At 34.3% G+C, this 4,999-nt stretch overlaps 1 long non-coding RNA gene across 1 annotated transcript; it reads left to right on the top strand.

Moving 5' to 3' along the window:
• The first annotated feature begins 2,688 nt into the window (after positions 1–2,688).
• Positions 2,689–4,746, top strand: LOC147560025 (uncharacterized). Its single transcript, XR_015234720.1, has 3 exons — positions 2,689–3,142; positions 3,634–3,707; positions 4,610–4,746. It is a non-coding gene; the product is annotated as an uncharacterized LOC147560025 (long non-coding RNA).
• The last annotated feature ends 253 nt before the right edge of the window (positions 4,747–4,999 follow it).

Raw genomic sequence — 4,999 nt, 5'->3', positions numbered from 1 at the left:
GTGGAATTGATAATGTTGTTGTTGCAATTGAAGCGGAAAAGAAGAAAAACAATAAAAAAACAATTTTTTCTCGACAGAATAAAAGCTGTCGAAGATACTTTGACTACTATTTTCGACGGGTTTAGTGAAAGAAATCGTCAGAAATAGTAAAACTTGGTTCTTTTGAATAGGCTTTTTTGTGACGGCCTGTTCTAAGTGAGCCATCGAAATTGTATTGTTTCCGACGAACCAAGACGTGTCGGGAAAGGTACTTGCTTCACCCTTATTTACGACCACTTGTTCTCGTTAGAGAAACCCTTTTCCAACGGATGTTCCTCTATTTTCGACGGTTTTGGGCTGTCATAAACAAGCTTCGTTTTTGTAGTGGATGTAGTTTTTTTTTTCTAGTTAGTTCTCTTCAAAGTGTCATATTTTCTCGAAATATGTGGTTCATCTGCAAATATCCGATGACATTGTAAATGTTTGATTCATAAGTCATGTGATCGAGGTTTATTAAGGTTGATCATGTGTTTAAAATGATTATTATGTTAACTTAGAATTCACTTCCTGGATATTGATTTTTATTCTTAATATTATGGACAACCCACCTGCATATATCATATATCATATGTGGAGGTAGAACGATTTGTTATAGGAGTATTAAATTAATCGAAGACATAACCTTTAGCTCCGTGGATTATAAACTCACTAAGAAGACATGGGTTTTGTCGAAAAGAATGAATTAGACCTTAGATCACGAATAGCCTATGGACTCAAAAGGCAAACTAAACTCACCAGTCACGACCCATAAGTTCTCTATGAAAAACTAAAAATGTGTAGAAGTTGTATTCAAGAAGGGTATTGACTTGTAAAAACTTGTTAAATTTCCTACTAACTTAAAATCTTCCCTCTCTTTGTTATTTCTTTTTGTTCGTTTTAGATTCCATTGTGCATGCCATTAACGACAAGCCTATGACACTTCAAGTATCATCGTCGCTTTTGTTGGGTATTGTTCGCATATACTCAAACAAAACTGACCAACTTTCCTTAATTGTAATGACTTTTTGGAGTCTCTCAAAGGGTTACTTGCTTCCTTCCGAAAAGCAACAACCTCTACCTCATTGTCTGGTAGATTAATCATTCCGGACACATTTGAACTCGACGCTCAAAGCATTAATGACAACTTATCTCGGGTAATTAAGATATTCTTTTTCATTTATGTACAAGCATTAGGTTTTCGTTACACAATGCTTTCGTGTGTAACATATTATACATGCACAAGTTAGTTAACATTTCATTATCTTTTCTTAATCCTTAATGTTATTCAACTTCCAAGACTTATCATTTCTATATGCTGATACTGTAGCAACATGAAGTGTTTAATACTCGAACCAAAATTAGTTATATATATATATATATATATATATATATATATATATATATATGAAGGAGTTGAAGGAGATGTCCTTCGACCAAGGTGACAATGCGAACAATTTGTCAGATAGGATAATTGATGTGGAAGATCATCAAGTCCGATTGATTTAGGGATCGTAGAGTTGTAGCTAGAGACCAACTACGATCGTCGAATTACGAAGTAATTCGCGGCTAACTTCGATCGGATCCTACAACGGGTTACACATAAGAGTGACAAATTGATCTAGGATATGACTAGTGGGAGTGAGATATAATCATGGGAGTGTCCCATAAACATATCTCATAGGCCTAAAAAGGAATTAGGCAAAGATAGTACAAAAAGGCCAAAAACAGGGTTTTTGGGCCTTAGCCGATTCGGGCACTTCTAGGGCTCGGATTGGGCTGATTTTTGGAGGGACGTTTCCTTATGTTATGAACATTAGATATGCCAATTTTGGCTGGGTTTGGACGTCATCTCCTTAGGGAATTGAGAAAATACCAATAGTTGTTATTTTCGACTATTTCCCTAAATCTTATTCTAAAGGGCGTTTTAGGAAACCTAAAAGGAGGTGGATTCTTATTAGGGTTCTATATAAACACTCTTAGGGAAGAGAATAAGGTGTGGAATTTCTCTCTAAGCTTTCTTACTCTACCACATCAAGTAGAGAGGAGAAAGTGAGCTAATTCCCAAGCTATCTTCTAGTCAAGCAAGAAGAAGGTCTTCTTATTATCCAACCACCATTGGTGTGCTAGCTATACAACAAGGTGGGAGATCAAATTGATTGCTCGTGTCCCAAGTAGAGGAGCTACAATTGAAGCTCTTGGTCTTCTTCAATCAATTCAACTAGTTCGAGGGAAAAGCGATTAAGGTAATCTACTATCTCCATTAGATTAATTACTAGTTTTGCATGTGATCCTGGGGATACTAGTGTAGACGTTAGATGTCTTATTTCCGCTATAAACACTAGTATAAGGGTATAAATCCCTACAATATACACTTGTGATACTGGTAGGGGATGAGCACGATTACGAAGAAGAAATTGAACAAGTTATCGAATTTACTGCTAAGACTAGGTAAGGCAAATTTATATCTCAAAGGAATTTCAGTTTTAAGTATGTTTTTAGCCGAAATCTATTATACAAAACAGATCCTTGTGACTGGGACATATGACTAGGACAAAATAAATGTTTCTAGGCGCTGACTAGACAACCACGTAGACATATGACATGGACTTCCATTCTCTTTAATCTGATCGGTTGAAACAATTTTCAAACTTAATAAGATTAATTTCATTTGAATCGGAGCCCTTCAATCAATCATCTATCTCAACGGGCGATTCATGCCCAAAACTCTTCTTCTCCCACAGACCCACACGCAGTGACTCCTCGTTCCCTTTCAGTTTCTTTTCAACTCTCAACCTTCCATTGCCCTCAACCAATCTCTTCCCCACCAAGTTTCTTCCTTTCCAATTGTTGTAATCTCTCCTGGTTTAGCCTCAAAATCAACATCAAACCCAATCGAATTCATCGACCTTTTTTTAAATTGTGTTCTCTGACTACGAGAATGAGTCGGAAAACTATGGGGAGCTGGAATGAAGGCTGAGGACAAATTGAAGTAGTATTGGTTTGCATATAATAATAACAATAATTTCATGAGAACTGAATTCAGATGAACTGAGTTATTGATTGTTGGTGAGTAAAGGGGGAGGAGAAGGTAGTAACTATTGTGGGTGAAATGTTTGACGAACAGGTATAACCCATATTTCTTCCCAACCTCTTCAACTGACAGAATGCTAATAGGGTCAATAACATGAAGATTATAAAATTAGTAAGTTTTTCCCTTTAAACTTGTTTAGTTAGGTCATTCTTGGTTCATAATTTTCTCTTTAGAAATGTCAATTTATAAGTTAAGAACCATGTTATTAAATTGTTCATATTTACATGGAAATTCAACCTTCATCTTTATACATTTTCTGGTAAAACAAGTATATATCAATAGGTGTTTGATGAAATGCCTGAAAGAGTTGTTGATTTATGGTCGACGATTATTAATTGATGGTAATATAATGCAGCCAATTTGATGGAGATTTGTTTATTATTGAACATATGCTAATTTAAGGGTTCAACCTAACCAGTTAACAACTTTATTTAGGTTTATCCTCTTTTGAGTATTTTGATCTTCATGGTTTTTCAACTTAGCTTGCGTATATTTGATCCAGTTTCTTAACTTTAATGTGTAAGGTGGATTAGTATTACTTGAAACACCGGTTTTACAAGTCAATCCGATCAACATCTTGTGGGCCGATCAACATCTTGTGGGTAACTCAATCTCTTATGGTTAAACACTTAATTGTCTCCCTCTTTAACTATGAAAATGTTGTACAACTTATATTTCAATATACGATTATTTTGTCTATCTGTATAAATAACATGAACAATGATACAAAAATATCCAACAATATTTGGAAAATTGGTAAAAAAAATACTACCATTGTCAGCCATCTCGTAGGGGTTCAAGTACATAAAAATCAACTACAACTTCTATTCTTTTTAGCTTGTGAGGATGCTAATTCACATGAACAATAATTGGATTCATCTTTTTCAAATTTCCTTCCTATCTTGAACAACAGTTCAATACTCAGATAGGTATAAATATTTATGATTGTTTTAGATGCATGAATTCCATTATAACCAGTACATGAAGGATAAAATAGTTCTTGATTAAGAACTTGTTTTTTCCCATTTTCGTTAATTCTTAGAATCCTTTTATGTACCTCGAGATGTAATTGTTGCTCTTATATAAGCTACCTATGTATTATAAACCAAAATTCTAAAGGAAATAACATATCTAGACCAAACCTTTACATGATCATTGAGACATAATAGAACTGGTCATGTTACTTCAATTAGTGGTTTACTCTAATATCTTCTCCTCTATATCAGTCTAATATTTGAAATTAAAATGATAGTACTATTTGAAAATCAACGGGAAAAACAGTCTTCGCTGCTGCTCACTACTTCTAAAGGAACAATTTTTCTTACAATATATGGAGTTATAAGTCCATACATAGCAGTGTTTTTTGCGTCCGGAACACTATTGGTTTATTTTCAACATTCAACCATTACAAATAACTTTTCATTCTATTGAAATATGAACCAGTTCATGCTTCATATATTGAAAGTTCTTTTTGCCTTACTTTCTTCCTCTCATTTGCAGGTTCTTGGAAATTGCGTTAGACAACCCCTAATTCAAGCTAAGTAGTCCTCAATTCATTGATAATTTTTATTATAATTATTTGCATCTAGGTTCTTTATTTCCACTATTTGATTAGACCCTCCTTGCACGTATCGCCTCTCCGCCTCCCTCCGTCTATCTCCAACTTTGCTTATGTTCTTCCTTTACCAATTATTAGTTATTCTTTCACCATTTCATTAATAGGGTTGTATATAGGATACTTCTTTTGCAGATTATCATCACACAAAGATGGAATAAGCTTTCCAAGATTTGCTATCTCTTCTTATTACGGGTTCCTATAAAAAAGTAATAATATATTTGCCTCGTCAGATCTTCTTACTTTTGAGTTTACTTTTAGGATACTTTGTCCTT

This window comes from Eschscholzia californica, unplaced genomic scaffold (assembly GCF_041429995.1).
Source record: "Eschscholzia californica isolate CP2 unplaced genomic scaffold, dmEscCali1.0.p SCAF_2, whole genome shotgun sequence".
Lineage (NCBI taxonomy): Eukaryota > Viridiplantae > Streptophyta > Magnoliopsida > Ranunculales > Papaveraceae > Eschscholzia > Eschscholzia californica.
The sequence above is the reverse complement of the archived record's forward strand: the minus strand, read 5'-3'. Positions and strand labels throughout refer to the sequence as shown.